Below are 27060 nucleotides of genomic sequence, written 5' to 3'. Positions count from 1 at the left end.
AACGGAACGTTGGGAAAAAGACGGAAAGAATGAGTCACTGTTGATGAAAATGTAGTTAGCTTTGTTGTAATCCCGAATTTTTTTATGTTGAAACCCAGTGAATAACATGGGAATTCGGAGCGTCAGCTGAAGCAGCTTATGGTCACTGAAACCGTCAGAAATTAACACGGGACACACGGTTTCAGGTGCGGTAGTTAGTGCCAAATCTAAGAGGTTATTGTCACGGGTGGGTTGATTGATTACCTGAGAAAGATTTAAGTCCAAGGTTAATTCAATGAAATCGGTTGCGTGCTTGCACGACGATGACAAGCATGGCCAATTGATTTGGGGAAAATTGAAATCGCCAAGCAGATAAACATAACTACCGTATTTACTCGCATAATGATCGCACTTTTTTTGTCAGAAAAATTGAAGCAAATTCAGGGGTGCGATCATTACGCGGGTTAAATTTCCCGGGGAAAAAAAAAATTTTTTTTTTCGTCCGCGTTTGCTGCGGGATGCGAGATTGCGGGTGCGGGACACCAAAACAAAAATGGCGGCTAGCGGAGCGAGCCGAACGCGATTTTTTTTTTTCTTCTCGTGAGTACATTACGTGCATTGAAACAGTTTCTTCCGTATTAGTGATGAATAATATCGTTAATATCGGCAAGTTTGCGGCAATAACGTAGCCATGTCCACTTTGAGGGGACAGAAATAGGTGGGCGCGCTTAGCTGCCAGTGACAGAAACACATGACGGGCATGCTGCGGAAACTGCGGCATCTGTCTTCACTACTTTCCGCTAATGGTGGGCGAATATCTTAGCTGTGTTACAAGCGTCGGCGTATGAATAGGGTACACTTTTAACGTATCAGAGTAAACGTGGCTACTATCATTGCCGCACGCGATTTGTTGCGTGCTCACGAGTGCAAAAGCAGATGAAAAGAATCGAAATGCGCCTTTACTGTTTTTGTTGACATCAGCCATTATAAAGCCAACCCATAATAAAGGCAAGTTTGGTTGTACCTCATTTTGTCATGGAAGTGCGGAAAGTGATGAAAGTAATGAAATGAGGCATCTACTTAAGAATGTTTAGTGCGTGCAGGCCGCTTGGCTTGTCTTGAAGAGTCGTTCGCGTAGCATTCGACAGGTGGTAAGCGCGATCATTATTCGCTAGACTTAGCACACGACATATCGCTGCGGCAAGTTCGGGGTGCGATCATTACGCGGGAAATAAAAAAAATCGAATTTTGACGACAAATTTTAGGGGTGCGATCATTACGCGAGTGCGATCATTATGCGAGTAAATACGGTAGTTGAACATTTCTGCATGGCAGTGACAATGCTTTCGCGTAGTTTATCAACAAATGGAAGGGACACTTCAGGTGGGCGGTAACAGACACCAACTAATATGTTTCCACAAATGGTTTGACAGGTAGCCCAGATAATCTCAAGTGATGATGAGGTGTCAACTTCATAAGAAGAAATCCTTTTATATATTGCAAGTAAGACACCACCGCCCTTTTTATCATTGTGGTCATGCCGATAAATGCTGAATATGTCACTTTCTATAAAAATTTCACTATCTGAAACATCGTGGTGTAGCCATGTTTCTGTTAGAGCTAGAACGTCGGGTTTGCTATCTTCTATAAAGGAACAAAATATATCGCGCTTATTTAGTATGCTGCGTATGTTAGTGTACGATATTGTGAGCAAACGAGATGATTCAGTAGAAGAGGGAAGTTTAGGGACCTGCGCCCCCGTAGATTTCTTTAGCTATCTGTTACATAATACGACGGTGTCTCTATCAACATCGTACATGTATTCCTTGTTGTTAATGCGCATCTTGTCAAGTGAAAGTTTGCAGGGTTTGTCCTGTGCTCTTGCATATTCTAACAGCTTTTTTCTTGCTAAGCGAGTGCTTGGCGCGAAATCCTCGCGGACAGATCAGCGGGAGCCTTTTAGCTTCCTTGCAGAAGCCAAAATATTCTGTTTGTCTTTAAATGTGACCAGCTTAGCGATTATTGGCCTGCATTTGTCATGAGCGAATCGACCAATTCTGTGCACTCGTTCAAACTGGTCGCTTGATAAAGTAAGCCCCAGCCTTTCAGCGCAGAGTTTGACGACGTTTTGCTCTGAAGTCGTCCAATCTTCACCGGACTCATCGCTGATGCCAAAAAACAGTAAATTTGATCTACGTAGTCTGTTTTCGGCGTCCTCGCACCTTGAAGCTATGGTTTTTAACTGGTGTGAAAATGACTGGATGCCGTCAGGTATGTCTGTCCCAAAGGTTTCACGTAGGCTAAGGGTGGACTTGAGAGTGGCGACTCTGTCCTTAAGGCATTTCACCTCAACGTCTGTGGCGTCCTGCTTCTCTTTTATCCCCTTAAGCTCCACCAAAATTGCAGTTTGGCCTGCTGCTATCCTGCGTACAATGTCTAAAACAGAATCTTCAGGTCCAGGATTAAGTTCGACATCCCCAGACAGCATCAACCGCAACAAGTCGCACAAAGCAGCAGAGTGCGCGTTTGACACTGTCATAGAGCTCAATCGGGCACGACACCGCTATTAGACAGCGATTATTGCACTTATAGCCACTGGTATTGTCCAGGTAACTAACCTGTAACAACAGAAGCGGGGAGCGTCCCATTGTCGTAGCGGCGTCGTGCCCAGCAGAGAGCAGTTGTGGCGGGCTTTTATATTGCGCGCCGGATCCGATGTTCATGCTGGTGCATTGCCCGCGTTGCCAGGTGATGATTCCGTCATCCGCCAAAGCTGGTGCCGCATGCCACGTAGGCGCTCCCTCGTTCTGCGGTAGATCGACGATACCATTGTTGACAGGGCTCGGCCAAGGGGACCACGCATGCGCGTCCAAGGTACGTGACACACCCATGGAGCCAAGTTCCAGAATGACGGGAGGCCGGCAGGTCAGCCCGAGCAGGAGGAACTGTTACAACAGAAGCGGTGAGCGTCCCATTGTCGTAGCGGCGTCGGCTCAACATGCTCAACAGGCCAATGAGAGTGCTGATACGCGAGCTTGAAGCTCGCCAGATCCATCTAACAATTTGTGCGTCGTACATGACAGCATAATCAACATTTAATCATCGATTTATTTCAACTACCATGTACGTCGACGTTGCTTCTTTAGTGCCGATATTTTGTTGACCCCCCCCCCCCCTTCTTCAAGGATACTTCTGACAGTGAAAAATAACACTGAATGTCCACATCAACAGGAACGGGCATAAGATGCAACCATTTGCGACCTTTTTAACAGAAGCTTGTATTGCCTCACTGGTGTCGGTGTTACCGTGCGAAAAAACCCAAGCTGCGCAAAAATAGAAATTGCTTATCAGGCTGCGGATTCGAACCACCGACCTCCGGATCGCGAGACCACCACGCTAACAGATTCAGCCACTGTCAGTTCATCAAACGCTGCCTTTAAGATGGGTAAGTAGATGCAGCACAAGGCATGAGCCAATCACGGGCATCCCCTTCTTCCGGAGGAGGGAAAGGGTGTGTTCGCGTGTTTGCTCGCCCGACACCCGCAGTTTCCCACACCAGTTCAGGCCCAGCAGTCAGATGGGGAGGCCGCGTTTGGTCTGTTCTGCCAAAGAGCAGGCTGCATTGAAGGAATGGCAGTGGGAGCAGGCCACGTGTTGTGCGTTTGGCCAAAGAACAGGCAGTGTTTGATTGATGCCACCGGGAACTCATTCTAGATGGGGTCGACGTTGACGTGCCGCCCTCGCCGTGAGGCGTTACAAAGAGCCTCAGATCCCAAGCTTCGCTTGCACCCCGCTTCACAGCAGTGGAAGGGCAGTAACTTTTTTGGCCTCCATCCTTGTGTCATAGTCCAAGCATGCTCTTGCTAAATAGAATCATTCTTGGCAACTAAAGGTTAGTGTTTAAGTGCAATTAAAGCTCCTCATTGGAACAGTCTCCAGGACTTCAGAATTTCACAATAAGTAGAATACCATTTTGTTGGTAAGTACCACGGCAGAGATAGTGACCTATAGGTAGATACTGAAAGAGCCAGTATTCAGTAAAAACTTATAAATGTAAAAAAAATTTGGCCTAGTCTAATTTAGAGTAATTGGCAAAGATACCTGTTTTTGCAGTCTTATACTAGTGAAGGTTTAGCACTACAGGACTGTGCCAGTTCCATTCCAACTACATCTGCCCAATTGATGCCATTATAGATTAACATTACTGAATATATTCTGCAATCACATTATTTATTCATAAATTACACTTGCGCAGGTAACATGCATGTACTGTCAAGAAGAGTAGATATGAGAGATTATACAGCTCGCAACGCACTGCAAAAATGAAAGGTCACAAAGCAAATATGTTCTCGTTAAAGAAGCATAACATTATCTGCAATGTTGTTAGAACTTCAAAAATAAGTTTTTTGTTCAAAGGCACAACTAGTAAACAACTATAGTAAGAATTTCATTTAAAGTTGGAGAAATAGTACAACTCTTGGCATTCTGGGGAGTTAAAAAGAGTGGAATTAAGAAATCTCAACTTTGTCAAGTAGGAATGAAATGGAGGGCCCGCCCCATTTTGCAACTTTACTGTGGACCAGTGTATGCCAACATGGGAAGTAAGAAAAGAAATTTGGGTATTTCATGGTGCGTGTAGATCCATAGACTTTTGTTCCCAACGGTATCTTTTGATGACATGCCCAGGCTTTTTTTTCTCTAGTCACTTGTTGCACTTTAATGCGATAAAATCTACTTGAACCTCTTGTTGTCACAAGATCTGCAGGCGAGCTCGTTCCCTCAATCGGTTGCCACCACCCAGTCTCTACTCAACCATATCTTGTGAACAATATATACATCTTTTTTTTTTGCCTCCTAGCATTTTGGGTGATATCCTGAGTGATGAAAACAAGCACTCCATAAAATTAGCAACATCTATCATTACAACAGATTCATAACAATAGTGCAGCCACTACATTGTTTTAGCTTTCCATACTAAATAAACCCACTGGGTCTGCGTTAGTGTGGGCAGGGGTAAGCTTGTACACGTAAGTTTTTGGTAACATTCATAACAAAGCAAACAAGCTTTCAGGACTATAAACCTTTGAGTCACATCAGCTACGTGGGAGCAAAATATACATTCAAAAAACAGGAAAAATAGGCACACTGTTATGTGCCACTAATCCTTTCCTAAAAAGCTGCAAGAATTTAGGCGGTTTTGATAGAACTATAGCATGGCACAAAACTGATGGTGCTGTGCATTTGGTCACTGCAAGCAGCTGTACATTGTTAACCTCTCTGGCCAATCATGTCTGCTGCAGAAGCATCCCTAGTATGTCTCCCAATTTCAAGATACTTGATTTAGTGCAGTATCACTCTTTGTTGACCTTTTTATCGGACTGACGCAGAAGTGGGAGCACTGTACACTGTTCACATTTTCTTTGTGCGCAAAAGATAAGTATGCGTTGCATTCACCACTAAGAGAATGTATTTAATGCTGTTCTTAAGTTTACAGCCTTACAGCACATGACACAGGTATTCATGACAAATCTGTGCATGTCATACAGACAGCTGAAACTTCAAATGAAACACCACTTTCCTCCCTCTTGAGAAAGCGCCACACCCAGCCAGAGTCAAGGCAACACAAACAAACAGTGCAATGCAAAACACAGTCTTAAAAGTGTCGCTCGCCATGATGCATTACTTCGGCAAATCGCCCAATTCAGGATGCGCAATGCCACGGTGGAAAATGTGCCACGCAACAAAACTGGATAAGAAAAAAAAAGCGGGTGGTGCTAGTCACGTGAACCCGATGTGGTTCTTCGGCTCAAGTATGTGACAAGGTGAGGAAAGAACGTCGCTCGCAGAGGCTACTCAAGGCAGAGGGAGAGTGTCTCTCTGTTGGCAGTTACGCTCACCTCATGGTGGTGTGGTAAGAGGGCATTCAATTTCTGCTGTCTCCTCTAATAACAAACCAGTTTAAAAGATTATTTCGATAAAGAAATGCCAGAAGTCTGAAGTCGTTACTCCAAACATTCATCGTGGATATGAAGTCTAATGCATGCGGAACTGTCGAAAGTGGTTCACTCATATTCTTCTCATCTACTTTCAAGAAATTTCACACTAAATTGATGTAGACCTCTGCATTGTCACAAACAGCAGGAAGCAACCTTGAAGTATGTTTTGAATTCCTCATTAATGCATGAAAAATCCAGGATGCAGCAGCCAAGTAACAGTCTACTACACATAACTCCATCTTCACCTCAGCGTTCAGGCAATGAAATGCAGTTTTTACCATAGCGAGCATGAGATGTTTACTTGGAGATGCAGCTCTTAGCCTGTCTACGTATGACTGTGATATTTAAAAAAGGTGCCAGTTATTTAAAACTATGTTATTAAAAAAACATCTTTCATGTTTGAAACATGCCTGGAGGCAATAATAACCAGCTTGAAAAGTAATTATGTCCCATGGCTGTATTCGGGTCTCAAGAAGCTTTAAATTGCAGTGTAAACTAATAGCGTCCTCGATCACCCGCACCGGGGCGCCTTGGTGCGCACTTTCATCCTCGATCACCGGAAGCACACCCCTGTTGGAGCGGTTTTCCATTGCCCCGTCTCACACCGAGAAAAATCGGCGGTGCGCCGGGGTGCAATCCCCCAGCAAGCACTGCGGGACGCGCGCGCGCACTGCCGACTGCAGAACCGTGGATGCTCTGGCCCGATAGCTGCGGTTGCAACGGAGTCAGCCAGTGGAGATGTCGGCAATGAGAAAGGAAGCGCTGCTAATTGCCGCAATCGATGAGCTTTTTTTTCAAGTTCTTCTGACAGCGAAGACGGCATGCTTATCAACCTCGTCCAAAAACAATGTGGTGAAGAGCGGCCGAAAGTGGACAGGTTCGTTGAAAGGGTCGTCAGGAACGGGTAGTCAGGATTAATTATAAGATCCATTGGTGTTTGCTTGCAACCAGGTATGTCAGAGCACGCAGTTTGACAAGGTTCGAGCGCTTGCCACAGATGCTCAGCACCTGCAAACAACAAAATGTGCGCGCGTGCGTGTTCGCGCACGTCTTGCGCGCCAGGGGCAAAAATAGCGCTGCATGCAAGCACCCTGCAATGGGTGCAGTTTTGTCCTCGATGTTGACCCTTTGCAGTGCGCCACCACAGCGGTGCAAGGCGCATCATTCTGGTTTCGGGGCAACCCCGGGGCAAGGTGATTGAGGACGCTATAAAACTTGCTAGGGGGCCTGATGTATAAGGCCCTCAAAAAAATAGGCCAAACAGGGGGCTAAATGTTTCTTCAATAGGATAGAAAGTTTTGCGCTGGAAAGTTAACACCAAATATAAATGAAAAATATATTACTTCAGACTTACCACCAGACTTTCACTATTCGAGTCTTGTTCTCCAAGGTGCATTGCCATTCCAACTTGTCCAGCTAGCGAGAAATGCAGTTCGTATTGCCTTCGCCAATGTGTTGCACATGCACATGTGATGAACTCTACAAACTGAGAGCAGCATTGAAGATAAACTGAGCAGCTGAAAGCGCACGCACTGTTGCTTCTACGCACAATATGGAAACTAAACAGCAGAGGTAAATTTCGTTAAAAGAACTGCGTAACACTTCATTCCCGTTCACATTGAAACATAAGTCGACTCTGAATATAAGACAACCCCCTACTTACAAGACATCGCATTACAGTCCCCCTTTATAATGGAAAACTACATGTTCTATAAAAAATTGGGCACTGAAAGCACCATGCCCCGCTCTGCTTCAATTGTTTCGCTTAAATCTTTTGTGTACCCAGCAGAAATTCTAGATTCTAAGCTTTTGTTTTTAAATGTAACAAACCTCGTCAAATTTGGTGCAGTGGTTGCCGAGAAAAACGAATACTCCGTTTACATGTATTTAGATTGGAACACCCGAGCTAAAACTTCCTCTTAAACGCGCCCGCCACGCGGAGGCATTGCCGAGCCCAAACCGAAGGAGCAGTACGGGATCCACATTTTTCTCTGCTGGAGGCACCGCCAAATTATACTGAACAAAGAAACGTTGCGTACCCTTAGTACACGTACAAATTTTCCTCTTTATAGCGACAATGTAGGGGACTGCGGCTTGCACTGGCAGTCGGCTTTACCTATGCGCCGCCAGTCTGGTTCCTCAGACGTGTAACGATTGCGACAGTGTACGCGGCGCAAAAAGCACCTGGGACTCCTGCAAGACCAGACAAAACCTTGCCTATGTGCATTATCTAACTCCTTCTCATTACCGTTAAACAAAACTCGAGAACGCAGTCAAGAATTTCGTATTGAGCTGAGAGTACGCTGCACAAGGTCTACTGAAAGACGGAACTTTTAACGACAGCTTCTAGGCTAACTTCAAGATGCATCGATAAGTAACTGTTCAATAACTGTAGAATAAATACGTCCACTTGCCTGTCTGTTCACGCCAATACCGCAAGCACTTTTCAGAAGCACGAGACGGGCGCTGAACAGCGTCGAGACATTTCATTCGGCGAAATTAACCGCTTGCATTTCCAATGCAGCGAAAAATCAAGTGAACGATTAGAGTGTATTAACGACTTCGACGATGCAATCGGCCATTTTTGGGAAGCTTTAGGCATGGATCGGCTTGGCTATTAGCCCCGAGAACGAACACGAGCGGCGCTGCGAGCGCCGCTCGCGTGACGTCAGGGCACGGACTCGCGCCTGTCGTCTGCTACAGTTCGGGCGTTGTCCGGGCGCTTTCTGCGGTGTTTTCGTTTGTTCACCCTCGTTCTCTCTGCTTGTATACTTATGGTGGTCGTCTCAAATATATTTTTTACGACGTCTTTCTTTGCGAACATTTTATTCAAAGAGCTAAGTTCTTAGACAACAATGCAGCTCTCGAAGGCAACGCTACAGTGCCAGCCGAAGCGACGCAGACCAGCCCATTGCGGGTTTTTTCATACGCGGATAGACAATCACAAAAGCATAGCCTATAGGAATCCAGTTATGATACCATACCTGCCGCGGTGCAACAAGTATGTCACAAAGCTGGCTATATATGACTTCTACAGCAGTCACGTTGATTTTATTCCGCTAAAACAGGTTTGCTCACGACGAGTAGTTCATAGTATAATATCGAATTTTTTGCATTTCCTCACAGAAACGCTCGGCAGTAGCACGGGGACTTAACTAATACTGGAGCTTAGATTCTACACGCCTCACTTGCTTCTTTAACTGCTTGTCAACATTAGGCGGTTCTTCACATGTTTATTTTTTTTTTAAGCGGTGGAAACTTGAAGTAAAGTTAATGAAGGCTTACAGCTATTTACAGAGTACAAATAGGAATGTACCAATATATATTCCCTTTTTCCGTGCTACACGTTCAACTCGCCTCTTTAGAGCGCGTTTGCTAATGATTAATAATGTATGTTATGTTCCTCTTTTTTTGTCTATGTTACCTAGTGTATATCATTTATTTATTTCAATGCCACAGTGTGTTTTGCATTGTTATTGTGGAAATATTTTTACTGTTCTTTCATATATTGTATAACTGCAATGTTTTATGGCCACTATATAAATGCAATTTATATGGCGCTTGATGTGTTACCCCATGCAGCCATATTGTACCTAAGGGGGTGAGGTTACCTCAAGCCACGTCTGTGCGGCTTTTTTCCCTCATCCACCTCCATCTACCACTCCTCTGTACATGTGTGTGTGTAAATGGAAATTAATAAATCAAATCAAATCAAACTCACTTGAGAAATTTACTGGTGCTTGTTGCTTGAGGAATATACATGACGAATCTGTTTGGCGAACTGACACAGGCTGCTCGGCCCAATTTTTTTTAGTGAAGCATGCCTGCTGGACCGCATAGCTGCAGCCAGAAAGACGTCGAAGCGTCAATGACTAGTAGTATGGGACATATTCAAGGTATCGAAATTCCCCCCGGTGGAGGGTCAGAAATCAAGTGAAAGTATATGCAAGGCTTGTGGTGCTTTCTTTATGAATGTTTGCGATTGGATTGGAGCAAACTTAATTTAGCCTTAATTTATGTACCGACGAAGCGAATTGTTATCTGTTTGTATAATTAAATAACGCTGGATCGAGACATTGTGAGACAGAAGGTGCTTGAATTTTCCTTTTGTAGGCAATCTAAGCTGCGGTGTAGTAGCTCGAGAATACTTTAGCCATTCCAGTTGGCGCTGTAAAAAAATGCTTTATGGTTTTAATTCGAAGTTGTAGTGAACTGATGGGTTTCGCGAACATAGCGTGCCTCGCCATACGGACAGTCGATTGCTACCGTTACGTGATCAGGGGTGTGCCATATTGTCGATAAAGGCTACTGAGGGCCACTATGAAACATTTCGTCACTTTCAATTGAGTGGCTCTCGATCTTAACAACGAAACTTATCTCTCAGGTGATTGCTACTATGGTGTTTGTGAATTAACTATGTAAATACTCTACATGACGCGCCGTCGTGTTAGCAGCCATGAGCAATTCGTTTTTTGGAGGCCTGTTTCAGAGGGGGATGAAAGTAGCAGCAAACTTTTTCATAAGAAATGCGCGCCTAACTATTTTTTTACGCAACAATGAATGGCCATATTTGAATAGAACAACACACCAGAGTAATAGGAATCGTGATGACAGCTTCGCTTGGCAGTGTCTTTCTAACATCGGATAACATGTTGACGCCAATTACCAAATTTTTCTTATCTCATAGCTAAATACTAAATGATTGTTAAGTGTTTAGCGAAGCATCATACACAACTTCGCGCGTTGAATTTGCAGATATTCTTTTTTTAGTCAAAATTTACCGATACACACGGCGCATATATGCATTGCAAAACCTAGTAGACCCCTTTAACGCTACTTAGCTTGCGATATCCAAGCCGCAAAGTTTCTCGACTCACACGCCTTTGAAGAGGAAACTGTGGTTAAGGTATGGCAGCTGAAAGAAGCCGACGTATTCTTCAATACGTACGGCTCGAGCCACCCATATCTCAAGCATACACGAAGGGAACGAGCGCGCGCGGCAGCCGAGCGAGCCGGAGCGAGCGGCGTCTTGGCCGTGACGTCACTCGCGAGAGGGCGCCACTCCTAATTCTCGCCGCTAATAGATGCGCACAATCTTTGGAAGCAACTTTCTTCTTCTTTTTTTTTTTTGTTGCCAGACAAAAATCGCTGTGTTAAACTTTTTTTTTTTTTACAGAGAAGATATGTTTATATTAAGGGTATGGTGGCTAGCATACACTCTTACGCATAATTACACCCTCTTGCCACACAACGATAATCGTCATCTGCTTGTCCGCATTTCCTTTCTTTAACGCGGCGAGTCCGGTACTTTCCAGTAACGAACGGCATGCGCATTATCATTCCCGACAGGAAAGTAACAGGCAATGCTATCATGCTGATAACGCGTGTGCCGTTCGTTACTGTAAACGCCGCCAGAAGTGAGGAACAATTCCCTGTGTCTTGAATGACGCTTGTACAGTTATCAGTCAAACCGCCTAATGTTGCCACTTCTCTGCTGTGCTTATGTGGGCTTTTTTCTAACCTTTCACAGTGGGTGCAGCATGTCCAGAACCACAGCGTCCTGCGGTCTATCCTGTTGCACGGGACTGGTGGCCACGCATCGTTACACAACTTCCCAAATAACAATAAGAGTCAGTTTGGCACTTAGTAGAGCAGTATACGAGGGATAAAAAAAAAAATGTGATTGTTCCGCAAATATGTTCCGCAAATATATATTTCTCTATCATTCTTCTAGAGGTAATTCAAAAAACGAAACTATAGTCGGATGCAACTTAAGTATGCAGCGAAGCCCCGCCCACGGCCTCATAACCGCCAGCCACTGTTCCTCTGCGAGGCTGCAAATAATTCATACTTCAAACTTTTCCTGTTAGGCAAATAAGGCGGTGACCACAAAAATAAAATTATTAGCGCAAAATTTTATACATTTTCCCTCCCTTATTAAAGTATAATGGCGAAAGTCGAATTCTTTTCAAACTGAAAATTATAAAATGCTTGCTTTGCTGCAACTATTTGTTTTCAAGTTTCAGTGCAGTTGGCAGTGAAGTTCCATGAGTAAAACGGGTTCAGCAGTGAAATGAACTGTACCGCAGACTTTTGAAGAGTGAAATGCTCAGATTCCATACACTTTGTCCATGCCTGTTGCACACCTCACTGCTTCCGCCGATGAAAAGGCTCTTCAAGAACAGCAGACTCTCCGGATCTATCAAGTAGGATGCATTGTTGAAAAGGCCACATGACGATGATTTTGTTTGCTTTTGTGATTGGCTGGCTAAGCAACACAACCCCACGCGGTTCACGTGCCATGCTTGCTATGTATTCTACTATAGAAATCTTTAATTTACATTTTCACTTGTTTACTTGTTCTTGGTAGAGTTCTTCCTGCAGTTCTTTCCAGCGTGAGTCCATTTGATGTGGTTCCTTGTTTGCCATGTAAAGGAGAGGTGCATCTCACAGGCCTTATGTGTCTTTATGGTGAATGGTGGGCATTATTCATATTTGTATAATAAAGGTACCCTTCCCCTAATTTGCATAGGAAGGAGACCTAAGGTTGCCCCCCCCTCGAAAAAAATTACAGCGTACGCGCCTGCCCTGTTGCCATTGATGAAACGACACAGAGGAATGCATAGAGCAAACTTTAGAGTCGGAAGGCTCGCATCGATGTCACTGGTTGTCCTTTCCCATTGTGCACCATTAAAAGCACTCATTGGAGTTAAAACAATGTTTGACTAGTTGCTAACATATTTCATAGTTTCCTTCCAGCGCAGACCCTCACTCCAGAATGCTGCAGGTCACACTGAACATTAATTTCCAAGTTTCAGTGCACTTCCTGAACCACCCCCACTGCCAGATCCATCGACAGTAATTTTGGGTAGTTATTCCCATAAAACTTCTGGGTTCCTTGCCTTGGCACTCAACCTCAGTACACTGTAGCTACTAGTATAGGTGAGAAAATTATGCCGTATAAACAGAATGAAAGGCAATTTCCTAAACATGCAAAAGCATGCAAGTTCCTTCAACGCGCAAAAAGCATGGATAGCAGGCATATTTCTAATTTAGTGTGTTCACTGTGTGAAAGCTTACATTTACATATATGGAAGCATAGAACGAATGTTTCAAAGCATTAATTACATCCTTGAGCTTAATAATTAACATTAAAAATTCCGTATAATTTGGGCAATTTAATCTTACACATAAAACCAATTCATTCAGTTTTGCAGACACTAAGTGGGATCACAAGTTTCACTATGTCTTTTGGAAGAACGACACAGGAACATGTTTTCTGCTGCAAAATGTTTTCCTGTAAAACATCCAATTGGGAAGAAAAGCATTCTAAAACAATACAAGGTTTTCAACTTACTTATCCCAAATGAAATATGCAGTAATCTTTGCCAGTCTGTCTTTTATAGTTCTTTTAACAAAGAAATTATTGCCATGTGATGCTTTGTGCACTACACACAAAATTCAGTGAATGACAATGCCATTCATGCTTAAAATAAAAAAGAACACTGCTTCCCCAAGTGTTGCTAGCGGCTACTTCCTAATATAGGTTATAGGCACTCAAAGTTCAAAATTTTCAAGTGGAAATGAGAGTGAAGAAAGGCAAATAAGGAGGTTAAAGTGAAAACACTGTATTAGGCACACCTGCAACTAATAGACGATGCAACTAATAGAGAAGAAAACTCAACTAACAACTCCATGGAGGTAATAGCAGAAGTGTCAAAGTATGGAAGAAAATAAACGAAGCACTAAATCGGAAGTCAGTCGATACACAAACAAATACGTTGAACATTGATTGCACTTTTGTAGGTGGTACAGAACTTGCAGACCATTTTAACAATTTTTTTGTTAAAGTAGGATGCATAGATCACGACATTCAAGATACAATGCATGCCGCTTCATTAAGAGAATCTTTATTCCTAAAGCCTACTAGCATCCCTGAGATGATTACAACATTTCCATCCTTGAAGAATAGCCATAGTCGATACGTCGATGATTTAGAAATTAGGCCAATTAAGTACGTCGTAGACTTACTTGCAACTGCAGTAATGCACATTTTTAATATTTTCCTGTCAACCGGAGTTTTCCTGCGTAATATGCAGGTAGCGAGAGTAATAGTTCACAAAGGAGGTGACAAAAATAATATGGGCAATTATCGGCCAGTATCTATACTTCCTGTGCTATCAAAGGGACTCGAAAAAATTTTTAACTTTCATATTGATAATTTTTCGCAAAAACATAGCCTGCTAACCGACTGTCAACACGGGTTTAAGAAAAAGCGGTCTACGGAAACTGCTTTAAGTATACAGAAGAAGCTTATTCTAGAGAACACTGAAAAAAATTTTCTGACTTTAGGGTTATACGTAGACTTCAGCAAAGCCTTTGATAGGGTCAACCAGAAATTGCTGCTGATAAAGCTGGAAAAATATGGCTTCCGAGGAATAACACTTGAACTTATCTGATCTTATTTAGAAAGCCGACGTCAGTTTGCTGAAATTAATGAGAACAGATCGCAGATAAAATCTTTGAGAGCGGGTGTGCCCCAAGGTAGCATTCTTGGCCTGATACTTTTCCTGTATTACATTAGTGATATTGTACAAGTGAGCGATATGTGTAAATTTGTCACATATGCAGATGATTGCTCTGTTTTCTTTACAGGTAAAGATTTAAAAGAAATAACACCTATAGCAAGCTCCGTTTGTTATGGACTTCGAGCATGGTCTAAGGCAAACGGCCTCATCCTCAATGAAACCAAAACAAAATGCGTTGTTTTCATGCTCTGGGAAGTTCTACTACATTGCCAGATAATATTGTGTGGGGTCTGTATAAAATTAACATTACGTCATCCATAAAAACCCTAGGCATAATACTCACAGAGCATATGTCCTGGAATGAACACGTTAGTCATATTTGCTCAAAGGTATGAAAAGTTGTAGGTGTGTTAAATTGCAATTGAAGTGCATTACCTTTTCAAGTTAAGCGTCTCATTTATCATGCTCTTCTCCATCCACACCTCAGTTACTGTTCACTTATATAGGGTAACACTACAGCGCAAAATATTCAAATGCTGGAAATACTTCATGAGAAAGCAATTCGGGTGATAGCGAACGTTTGTTTTTTCGAGCATACGCAAGAGCTTTTCCAACAAAACAGAATAATCAGAGCCCGTGACATATATAAATTCAAAACATTACTAAGCTATAGAAATACTATGCTGGGAAAACTCGATTCATTCCTAGCCCCGGCAGCTCTACAACAAAATAGAAGTGCATATTCATATCGTCACCAGGCACCATGGCAGATCCCTTTTTCACATACTAAATATGGCTGCCAATGCCTTAAACATACACTACCTTCCCTACTTAACTATTTTAACCAACATGTTGATGTGTTATCTCTAAACATAACTAAAATATTGGATTTGTTCTTATAGATGTGTATTGTCAACTGCTCCAACAGTTCCGTAGAACTTGTCATATATTCTCATTTTGTTTATACGTTCACACTAGTAACTACTATTCCTAGAATCCAGGTTTCCACTGCAGTGATTGTGCCCGAACCACATGGCAGGGTTTCGTGTCGTGAACTGGATGCTGCAAAGGGCGTCTTCACGTTTGTTAAAATTCAAGGATGTGACGACGCCCTGGGCTACATTGCCGAGATGTCTGTCGCGAAAGCAGCAGCCTATATGCAGATTTTTCTTTTTTTATGTTTTTTAACATAGATGCACATATATATTTGCAAGTATGTAAAATAATTTATTAAAAAAAACAACGTTTCCTGATGGTAACTTGTGTTTATTGTAAACTTCTGTGAAATTTGTTATATCTATATATGTATGTGTGTGTATGTATATGTGTATATATGTATACATATATTGTTTTTGCATTCTTATTTATTTATTTATTTTACAATACTGCAGGCCATCGTCGGGCCCATGCAGGAGTGGTTACAACATGGAATACAGTACAAAAAAAAGAATAAACTTAAACTAGTGTATCCAAAACAAAGAGCATTAGCACACACAAAAATGAACATACTCAATAAATATATACACTGTTTAAATGAGCCGTCCGGGAAGCAGGCGAAACAGCGTTTACCATAAGAATGCATCTACAGAGGCTGCATATGAAATACAGGCAATATCACCATTCGAATTCCAGATTCTCAATACTGTCAATAATTGCGTTGGCAGATGGGCAATTTACGGCTCTAGAGGGTACTATGTTCCAATGGGAAATGGCGTGTGGGAATAAAGAGTACTTGCGAGTGTTATTATGGCTGGGATGGTGTCGTATTGATTTATTATGGTTGGTTCAGGCAGAAAGTCTGAATGGCGCTTGAATGTATGTTGCTTGTGGTACTCAATAGGAGCCGTGATAAAGTAAGCATAGAAATTTTAATCTGGAAATCATTCTACGTTGAGCCAGTGATTGAACGTTAGCCTTGACGCGCAGGTTTGTAATGCTCGTTTGACGTGAATATTGTGAATATATAAATCTCAATACTAAGTTCTGTATGCGTTCTAGTTTCTCGGTTAAATACTTCTGGTGTGGGGCCCAAATAATGTCAGCATACTCTAAAGAGGGTCTAATGAGGGTTCTGTGTGCATTTAACACTAGGAGGTGTGTTTCTAACTTTTCTTCTCAAGAAATGTAGTTTACCTAGGGCCTTGTCATACACATTATTTATATGAGTTTCCCAATCTAATTTCATTGTAGGAGTGACCCCGAGATATGTGACCTCCTCGTATTTTCTTAGTGATATATTGTTTATTGTGTATGTAAACTGAAGCGCATTTTTCTTGTGAGTGAAGGAGATACTGGTAGTTTTTGATGCATTCAGTTTCATCCCCCTGTAAGGGGGGTTTATTCGGCTCGTAGAGCAGCAGCGACAAACTCAGCACCAGCAGGTAGGGCGCAGCCAGCGAACGAACTGGGTACGTGCCACGCGGTGGCAACGGGGCTTTTCAGCCTGCCGATCTTCTTCGTCACAATCACCCCCGGAATTGAAGAGTAGCCATCCTGGCGACCTAGGAAGAGGTGGGCGGATCGTAATACTGCTTCAGCCGGTCAATGTGCACAGTCTCTCGCCCCCGACGACGCAGATCGGAAGATGGCTATACGGGTTCGACCACGTAGTTCATTGGTGATGTTTGTGCAACTACGCAGTAGGGCCCGTGGTACTTCGGGAGGAGCTTGGACGAAAAGCCAGGAGCAGCAACAGGCGGGACCCAAAGCCACACGAGTGAGTCGACGGGGAAGGGGTGAGGGGGAGGATTGAGGTCATGGCATTCTTTTTGGCGGCACTGTTGAGCAGACGTCAACGAACGGGCTAGTTGGTGGCATTTCTCGGCGTGCTGAGCAACCGTAGAAACAGGTGAGCATTCAGCAGGGTCCGGCCGGTACGGGAGAACCGTATCAATGGTGCTGGAGGGATGGCGGCCGGCCGTAAAGCAGAAAAAATGGTGAGAATCCGGTGGTGGCTTGAGAGGCAGTGTTATATGCGTAAGTGACGAACGGAAGTACAAGGTCCCAGTTGGAGTGGTCAGATGCAACATAAATTGATAGCATGTCACCAAGAGTTCTGTTGAATCGTTCTGTTAAGCCATTGGTCTGTGGATGATAAGCAGTAGTAGTGCGGTGAATAATTTGGCATTCAGATAAGAGTGACTGCAGGACATCTGAGAGGAATACGCAGCCCCGATCGCTCAACAGTTCACATGGTGTGCCATGGCGGAGAACGAAGTTGTTTATAATGAACGAGGCGATGTTTTTTGCTGATGCGGCAGGCAAGGCGGCGGTTTCAGCATACCGTGTCAAATGATCCACGGCGACAACAATCCATCAGTTGCCCGCGCCAGTAGATGGAAGAGGCCCATAGATATCAATGCCGACACGGTCAAATGGCTGAGCTGGGCAGGGAAGTGGTTGGAGAGATGCGGTGGAGAGATGCGGGACACATTGGCATTGCTGGCAGGCAATGCAGGAGCGTAAATATTTGTGGACGAAGGTGTACATCCCTCGCTAATAATATTGTAGGCAAAGCCGTGTGCAAGTTTTTGACACTCCGCCGTGACCACACTGTGGGTCAGAATGAAAAGCGGAGCAGAACTCTTGTCGTAGGTGGCGAGGTACTACTAAAAGCCATTTGCGGCCGTCATTGTGGTAGTTGCGGCGGTATAAAAGTCCATCCTGGATTGTGAAATGCTGCACCTGTCGGCGTAGCACTCGAGGTGCCGAAGTTGCCGGAGGATTTGACAAAAAGTCGAACACCATGACGATCCATGGGTCTTTTTGTTGCTCCGATGCCATGTCCAGGATGTCAAGTGGTGAGATGTCATGTCTGTCGGTAGAAGTGCTGCTGTCTGAAGTCACTGGGGAGCGCGAGAGGGCATCGGCGTCAGCGTGTTTGCGTCCAGAGCGATAAACGACACGGATATCATATTCCTGGATTCGGAGGGCCCACCAAGCGAGGCGGCCCGATGGGTCTTTTAGGTTGGACAACCAGCTAAGAGTGTGATAATCCGTCACCACATCAAAGCATCGACCGTAGACATATGGACGAAATTTTTGAAGAGCCCATACGATAGCCAGGCACTCTTTTTCTGTTACTGAGGAATTGGCCTCAGGTTTCGTGAGGGCACGACTGGCATAGGTGACTACGTATTCGGCATTAGTGTTCTTGCGTTGTGCGAGCACGGCACCAAGGCCGACACCACTGGCGTCAGCGTGAAGTTCTGTAGGTGCGCTGCGATCAAAATGCCACAAGATTGGCGGAGACGTGAGTAGGTGATTGTGACGAAGAAGATCGGCAGGCTGAAAAGCCCCGTTGCCATCGCGTGGCACGTACCCAGCACCTCCACCAATTGTAAAGGGGGTTTATTCGGCTCGTAGAGCAGCAGCGACAAACTCAGCACCAGCAGGTAGGGCGCAGCCAGCGAACGAACTGGGTACGTGCCATGCGATAGCAACGGGACTTTTCAGCCTGCCGATCTTCTTCGTCACACCACAAATGTTGCACCAATTTTGTACAGCAGCTAACGAATCATTTAGTTTTACCTGATCCTCTCTGGTATTTGTAGCCAGGCCAGCAGCTGGGCGAACAACAACTTTATTGCGGTTGCGCAAGTTACATATATAGTGAAGCCTACGTGACGTAACAGATCACGGGATCACTGGTGCGTCCCCAAATTCACGGTTCTTCGCTAACACACGCAGTTCTGTTAGCCACTCGTTAAACATCTCGCCTTCTTTTTGGTTCCTTGAACCGAAACGGAATTCTTGGAATGTTAAGTTCGTTGCAGGCTTGTAATGATCCTCAAATTTCTTAATCAGAACTTCAACGTCATTCCTGTCTTCCGCTTCATCGAACTTGAAGGTACTATACGACTTCCTAGCCTCTTCGCCTATGGTAACTAGCAACGTGGCTGCTTGAACGTCTTTTGGCTGCTTGTTCAATTGCGTAACAATGGAAAACAGCAGAAACTCACTTTTCCAAGTTTTCCAGGCAATCCAAGGGTCGTGCGACGGATCCATAGGCTTCGGGGGCGGTAGTAGCGCGGACGCCATCGACATATTGGCTGGGTTTCGCTGCCACCGCTGCTACCATGTAGCCAGGCCAGCAGTTGGGTGAGCAACAACCTTATTGCGGTTGCGCAAGTTACATATATAGTGAAGCCTACGTGACGTAACAGATCACGGGATTACTGGTGCACCGTGATGACTGCAGATTCAGCCGTGCTACAGTATTCACTGTTGTGTACACTACACGTTAATCGGCGAATAGGCGCATTTGAATAGGCGGCTGAACGCATGAACGAATATCATTGATGTAGATCAGAAATAGGAGGGGCGCAAGAACCGAGCGTTGCGGAACACCAGAAAAAAAACGTTGATGTAATCAGATGTAATATCATTCACAGCTACGCATTGCTTTCGGTTTTCGAGATAGTTCTTGATCCACGATACTGTTTTCTCGTGTACACCAATGGCAATTAGTTTAGTAATAAGATCTGGATGAGGAATAACATCAAAGGCCTTTGAAATATCTAAGAAAATGGCATCTATTTGGCTTCTGTTATTTATTGATGTAGCTACATCATGGGTTAACTCAGCTGAGTAATAGTACTTAGACTTGAACAGAATCCATGTTGCCGGCTGTATTGTAGGTTATTATTCTCCAAGTGCAATATTATGGCCTTATAAATAATATGTTCGAACAATTTACTGGATGTACATGTTAATGAAACAGGTCTATAGTTACGTCGAGTTTAGAGCCAGATTTGTGCACAGGTATTACTTTGGCCCTTCGCCAGTCATCAGGTATCACTGAAGTTTCCAAAGATCGCCTGTAAATTACGTGTAAGTATTTTGACGTCCAAACTGCATGTTTTTGCAAAAAAGCATTTGATATAAGATCAGAGCCACAGGGATTCTTTACATCCAGTTTTTGTAAGAGTAAAAAAATTCCTTTAGGTCAATATCTATTTCAGGCATTGGATTCTCGAACTGATACTGTGGAGAGGGACCGTTAAAGGTAGTTCTGTTAAATACAGATTGAAAAAATTCATTAAATTTGCTTGCTATGACGTCAGGCTGAACAACTGTCTCGTTCGAAACAGTAATCTGCGATACGGTGTGCCGCTCCCTCGATAGGTAGCGCCAGAATTTTTGTGGTTTATTCGTCAGGTAAGAAGGCAGAGTAACAGTGAAAAAACGCTCCTTGGCCATATGGATCTTATATTGTAGTAAGCGTATGAGATCTTGAAGGTCACGTGTGGTTTTCTTTCTGCGCTTCCTCTTAATTTTTCGTTTTAAATATATTACTTCGCGCGATACCCAAGGATGTTCTCTGTTCACTCGTTTCTTTCTGGAGGGAATGTAGTTTTCTTCACAAAAGTGCACAATATGCTTAAAACATAACCATAATTAATTTACGTCATGAAGTAATGAAAACTGCAGAAAGCAGGCGTTTAAATATTCTGAGATAGCATTGTCATCCGCTCTTCAGTAATCCCTGATAACAGCAATCGATGGCTTAACGCGTTCACGGTTTCCTAAAATTGGACAGGAGAATACAATCATTTTATGGTCCGAAATGCTATTTTCAACGTTTAATGTGTTATTTTGAGATAGACTGCTTACGAACATCAGATTAAGCACAGAACATGACGGACCAGCTATTCTAGTCGGTTCAGAAACTAGCTGGTCTAGAGAAAAGGTAAATGACATGAACAACAGAGATTCAGCACTTTTTGCGTCACAGCTGTTGTGCGAAAGATTAGACCAGTTGATTCCTGGTAAATTGAAATCACCTGTGATGATAATATTGGAACGTGAATTAGTGTGTTGTGCAATGTAATTGTGCATAACGTCTAGGTATACAGGGGGCGCATTCGGAGGTCGATATAGGCCACCCAGAAATATGCTTTTTCCATTAAATGTAAGTTTACACCATACGCTTTCATGGTCAGGTATGCTGTTTAAAACTGTGAATTTTATGTTAGATTTAATTGCGACAGCAACACCTCCCCCCCGCGATTCTCTGTCTTTCCGTATGAGCCGATAAGGCGGAAACACTTCGGAATCCTGGACGCTTTCGTGAAGCCAGGTTTCCGTGATGACTATAACGTGTGGGTGATGGGCTGCAACTATGCTTTCAGGTAGGCTGAAGTTATTGACTACGCTGCGCGCATTCAGTGATAACACTCTGATACATTTCGTACATTGTTGTCACTTGCAATCGCGAGCTGCTGAGCCAGCATGTGCAGAAGTTATCGGTTTAGATAGTTCAATTCTTCTGTCCTCACACTCATTCCATATGAAGGTTTTGCCATTTATTTTTAGTTTATCAAATGCCAGAGATACCTTTGCCCCTTTCGCCTTGTCACTTACTGCAGAACGCCATAATTTAGCAAGTGTGTCGCATACTTTCTTTGAGAAATCTTCGGATATTGAAATCTGGGTGTTTTTCAGCTTGAAGCAGCTTGATAATATTTTGTTTTTCTCAGCGAAGTTGAATAGCCTGATAATAACAGGGCGTGTCCTTTGGCTTTGCTTTGTACCAATTTTGTGAAGTCGTTCTATTGAGTTAACTTCTATTCCTAGGATCTTCCTAAATATACCGTCTCGCACTTCTTCTTCAAGTGTTTTAACATCTTCAGCAGAGCTCTCTCTTAATCCATAAATTACTAGGTTATTCCGCCTACTTCTATTTTCTAGATCATCGACCTTCGATGCCAGAAATTCTACTTGCGTCATGGTAGATTTACAAGATTCCTCGCAGTGTACTATCTTGTCTTCGCATTCTTTCCATAATCCCCTTTCATTCTCAATAACTGTCATTCTTTCTTGCAAATCTGCAACTATTGTCTCCACGTGCTTGATATTTGAAGACAGTTGTTTCAGTGTTTTGTTCGTTTCCTTTTGTTCTCTTAGAATGCGTTTCATTAGTTCCCGCTGCGAACATTCATCTGAATCAGAGCCAGGACCTGGATTTTGTTCAACGTCTCCGAATGTTAGTAACATTAAGCAGACAACATTAAAACAATCTTGCAAAATAGCAACACAGCATTGTGGACTTGGGAGCACCATTAATGTTACGTCATTGTCTCTAGTTGAAGAGACTAAATGCTGGTCACTAACCTGCGCGATCAGAAAAAATTCGATCAGCATCCGTACTCGTTCAGTGCTTCCAAGTCCACTGAAGGTAACGTCGAAAAGGCTGCTGCTTTTATCCGGGTGCCATGGTGTCTCTGTCGACGTCACCGTGCTGGTCAGGTGGTCCCAGTGCAGTGCACGTGGTACAGCTTCCTGCGACTTGTTTCATCCGATGAAGCCAGCAGGGCAGACAGCCAGAGGTAGCAGTAGATAGGCCTGATGCAGCGCATGCTCAGACCCTGCGTCGACGAATCCAGTCCTCGACAGCACGATCTGTGCGATCAGAAAAAATTTGATCAGCATCCGCGCTCGTTTGGTGCTTCCAAGTCCACTATGATATATGCAACTGAGCCTGTGTTAAATAATAATATGCAAGATAACAGATTATAATTGTATACTGGGAGTCATTTGACACAACTGTATTACAACTAGTTTCCATGTAATAACATGAAAATTTCTATATGTATTTGCGCTTAAAAACTCTTATATCCACACTTTATCCGTAATTGTATTGCTACACCAGCTGCTTCCGTGCCTGTCTGGGAGACCGGAACTTTGTCAAGCCGAAGAGAATTCGGCTTTTTTTCCGGCTCTCCCTTTTTCACCTTGTATCCAGTGGTGAAAATAAAAATTATGATGATGATGATGATGTAGCAGAATATGTTCACAGAAGTGAAATGCCACTGTACTGAATTTTGTTAAACTGAAAGGCATTTGCATTGGGTTGAATGGCGTTTCGATGGGGGATATAAAAAAGTTCGTACAGCTGAATAATTTGTTCAAGTGACGTTCAAGTGGTAGTTTACTGTATATTGGTTTTCTTGGATAAAAAATTTAGTTGGAAACAGTGCCTTGTATGTCCTCATTTTTTCTTAAACATTGCTCGATGAACAAGAGGCGCAAAAAGACACCTTTCTATTTTGTCTCTTCTGACCTAACTGGCATTTGGCAAATACCTCTTGCGTGCGGGAGAAAGTAAGGAGGGGGAGGGGGGGGAGTTATATTGGAAAAAGTTTGGCAGTGTTTGGCTCCTCCTGGGGTGGTGTTAGAGGTGTGTATGAACCACTGCTTAGATAAATCGAACTCAGTACCTTTTTCTCAGTACAAGCATTCGTGAATGTTAACTTGTTATTCCAGTAGTTTAAAAATGCCTGCATAGGCCCTATATCACAATATGTCCCAAGCCTCCTATTTTTTTTTTAATTAAAAGGACTTGAAAGAATTCGAACTTCACTGTTAATGAAAAGAATGTTACAACTTTCAATAGCAAGGGATTGCTGTTATCAAGACTCCACAAAATGATGCAAAAAGAGCTGTTCTGCCATGAACAATTTTCAATATTGTAATTCTGAGAAGCGGTTATTAAGTTTTGAGGAGAAAGTTTGTTGAATGTATGTTCCAGCTTGTAAACCGCGCACAAACTATTTGAGGGCGGTAAGATTTTTTATTGTTTAATATCAAGAGTTGACGAACAGCCACAGTTCAGCAATGTCGTGTTTTCTCATTTTGAAGAGCAAAAATTATTTCAACATATCTGAGCTATCAACCCTACAATAGTCATGACATTAGCCATTAATCAAGTGGGGGACCAAGATTACAATTTTTATCCTGTGGACATTTAGTTGGTCTAATAGGGCGATGGTTCATCTCAATATCCCCGCTCACCAGAGGGCTACAGGATTGGGACACCACCTGGGCATATGTAGGAATAAAATTAAGGCACCGACTATGTGGGCAATGAAGCTATGAAGCAATGAAGGGATGGTCAGAACATATGCAGTAAGCATTATCATGGTACCACACCTATTGGTGCTGCTGCTGCCTTGCCCGCTGAAGAGGGGCAATCCAATGGTGATTTTTGAAGACAGTGCCATCGACATCATGATGATTGAAAAGTCTGAAATGGTATCATTGTGTACATTATTCACATAGCCCAGTGGGTCACTGGACAAACTATGACTGTTTCCCAAACAGAAGATAAATCAGTCCATGCTTGCATGGAGGAAAAATTGCACAAGCTTAGCAAGAGTCAATGACACGAATGCAGGAAAGTGAAACACTGTGGCAACAACAAGGCAAAGAAAAAGAACTGCACGAAGCACAGAGATCTAAGCATCGTGCCAGTGCTGCTAGAGGATTGCTCACTCAATATGAAAGTTCAGTTCCAATCATGCATACTACCTCTTGGTTTAGCTTAAGGATTGCTTACCTCAACAAAATAATGCCTCTTGTCACTCTCAGTTGTCCCCATGAGTTTAAAGCAGTCTTTCACAACCTAGGCTGAGAACACTCCCAAGAAATGTTGTATCCTGTACACAAGCCATGCAAGTTCCTGTAATATTTGAAGGATCCACATCTCACAGTATAACACAAGGTTGTGAAGAAGACAAAGGCATATTGAAATGAGCATGACAGCTCAATGCCTACTGGCAAAGGCTTTGCAAAATTTTTACAGCAATAATGCATTGTGGTGCCTCAGAACCACTGGGATTAGCAAGATTCCACTGTAACTGGAATGAGAAAATACTGCGTTCTAATTGACTTACAGTGCGGTGTTAAGCACGACAGCAGCACTGCATTAAAGCATCAATGTTCTAATCGATTTTCCTCAAACATGTTATGGTACGACTTTTAGTGACTAAGCAGCATTTGTACAAAGGCACCAAGCTGGTTTGCTTCAAGAAGTGTCTTCTGATCTATACTTTGAGCAAAAATGTTGCACTTATTGCTGGTTCTTTGGCATGCAAGTCTTAAAAAAATGGGATTAGCATGCATCTTACTCAGTAACAGAAACTTAGCAAGTGGACCTACTTGGCTTGGACCTTCAGGGTTACAGATACATGGGCATTGACATGTACAGTCAAAGACATAAGAAAGTGCCTGGGAACTCCAAAATCGTTCGTAATACTGGTCACTTCGTTGTAAAGATTGTACACCACACCGCCGCTAACAATTGAGCAGGCTGGACATGTTAAAGAAGAGAGAACCCTTATTCTATGAATTAAGGGGCACTTAGTGAAATAGGTCACTAGTATTTTTGTTTATAGTTTGTGTGGCTGAATGTGCGACTAACATGTCACTAACCTTGCTCAAGTTTAATGTTATTGACGCATGCGCAGCAGGAGTTGAACGACAATGACTCGCCTTGCCTTTCTTCTTTTACTCTCTTTATGCCCATTGCGAATTGTATATATTTGTGCACACTTCAATAAAGGTGTTGTCGGCAGTCAGTGCTCGTTCTGTGTCCTTCCTTGTCCGTGTATTTTGGTGCTGTTTTAAATATGAAACATCTTCAGTGGCTTTCTTGATGACCGACGCCGGAGTTCTACGGCAGACATCCGTTATCCTTGCCTTGAACTAATCTGACTCTATCTCAATTACGTAAGCAAGATCATTCACATAAATAACCCCAAAGAAAGAAATCGAGTGGAGAGAGGTCACATGACCTAGCGGGCCAATTCACAGGCCTGTGCCTTCCAATCTATTGCGCATTGAAAGTCGCATCCAACCAGTTTCGTGCTTGGCTGCTGCTGTGTGCGGGTGCCCTATCTTGCTGATACCACAGAAGCGGAAGAGGTGACAGCGGGACTTCACAGAGAAACTCATCCACCACTCCTTCAAGGATTTTGTTGATGTAACACTGTCCAGTGAGTATGTGATCAAAGAAGATGGGACCGATTATAGCACCAGCATAAATTCTGAATCACAATTTGGGCAACTACTGGTACTGGTGCCTATTGCACTTCACACAGCGTGCATTGGAGTCCCTCCACTAGTGCGCATTATGCAAATGTACCTAGGCGTTTCGGCGAAAATTGGCTTCATCTGTGCACATGATGTTGCTCAAAAGGTATGACTCATGGGCTTTTGCGAGAAATTTAAACGATTCTACGGGTCCCTATCTTCCAAGCATTGTTGCTGGTTAAGGTGGGACGGGTGAAAGGCTGTCATTTAGAATTCTCCAAACTGACTTGGAAATTGGTACCTGGGCGGCCACGTTCCGCATGCTAGCATGAGGATTTGAGGCCATAAATGCTAGAACATCCCTGCGTAGGCTAGGACTCAAACGTGGAGTCTTCAGCCGGTTTGTTGAAGCTGCCGGTTTGTCTCAGGTTTTCACAACTTCTGATGATAGTCGATGCATTTGGTCTACCGCCACACTTCCATTAGTGATATACATATTTGCAGTCTTCCTCTTGTTGCCATTTGCAGATGCCAAGGCGAGGATCATGCTTACTGGGTGCTCATTAGAGAAACACATGGCAAATGGGATGGAACAAAACGTACCTTTAAATCTTTGCACTGACGTCAATTCACTTTTGTGGTGACAGGTTCTGCAGCAAAAAAAAAAATCCGTGCACTTTATCTACGCTAAAACAACAGCTATCACAACTTTTTTCCAGGTAACACCAAACGAGACGTGTTAC

At 43.3% G+C, this 27060-nt stretch overlaps 2 long non-coding RNA genes across 12 annotated transcripts in view; one reads left to right on the top strand and one right to left on the bottom strand.

The window, feature by feature from the left end:
* Nucleotides 1-22558, top strand: part of LOC139048133 (uncharacterized) — a 66260-nt gene extending 43702 nt beyond the window's left edge. Inside the window, exon 4 of the long non-coding RNA XR_011507566.1 lies at nt 19482-22558. This is a non-coding gene — a long non-coding RNA (uncharacterized lncRNA). The remainder of the gene's footprint in view (nt 1-19481) is intronic.
* Nucleotides 1-27060, bottom strand: part of LOC139048131 (uncharacterized) — a 50402-nt gene that overhangs the window by 19272 nt on the left and 4070 nt on the right. For 4 of the 11 annotated variants that reach the window (XR_011507561.1, XR_011507559.1, XR_011507560.1 and 1 more), the window contains exons 2-7: nt 26921-26967; nt 24843-24965; nt 24437-24530; nt 22619-22906; nt 7330-7391; nt 2598-2924 (exon numbers count right to left, since the gene is read on the bottom strand). This is a non-coding gene — a long non-coding RNA (uncharacterized lncRNA). The remainder of the gene's footprint in view (nt 1-2597; nt 2925-7329; nt 7392-22618; nt 22907-24436; nt 24531-24842; nt 24966-26920; nt 26968-27060) is intronic. The other 7 variants (XR_011507557.1, XR_011507556.1, XR_011507558.1 and 4 more) reach the window with 7 other exon arrangements.

Source organism: Dermacentor albipictus, chromosome 7 (assembly GCF_038994185.2).
Source record: "Dermacentor albipictus isolate Rhodes 1998 colony chromosome 7, USDA_Dalb.pri_finalv2, whole genome shotgun sequence".
In the NCBI taxonomy this organism is placed as follows: Eukaryota; Metazoa; Arthropoda; class Arachnida; order Ixodida; family Ixodidae; genus Dermacentor; species Dermacentor albipictus.
Note: the sequence above shows the minus strand (reverse complement) of the source record. Positions and strands in the feature narration are given on the sequence as shown.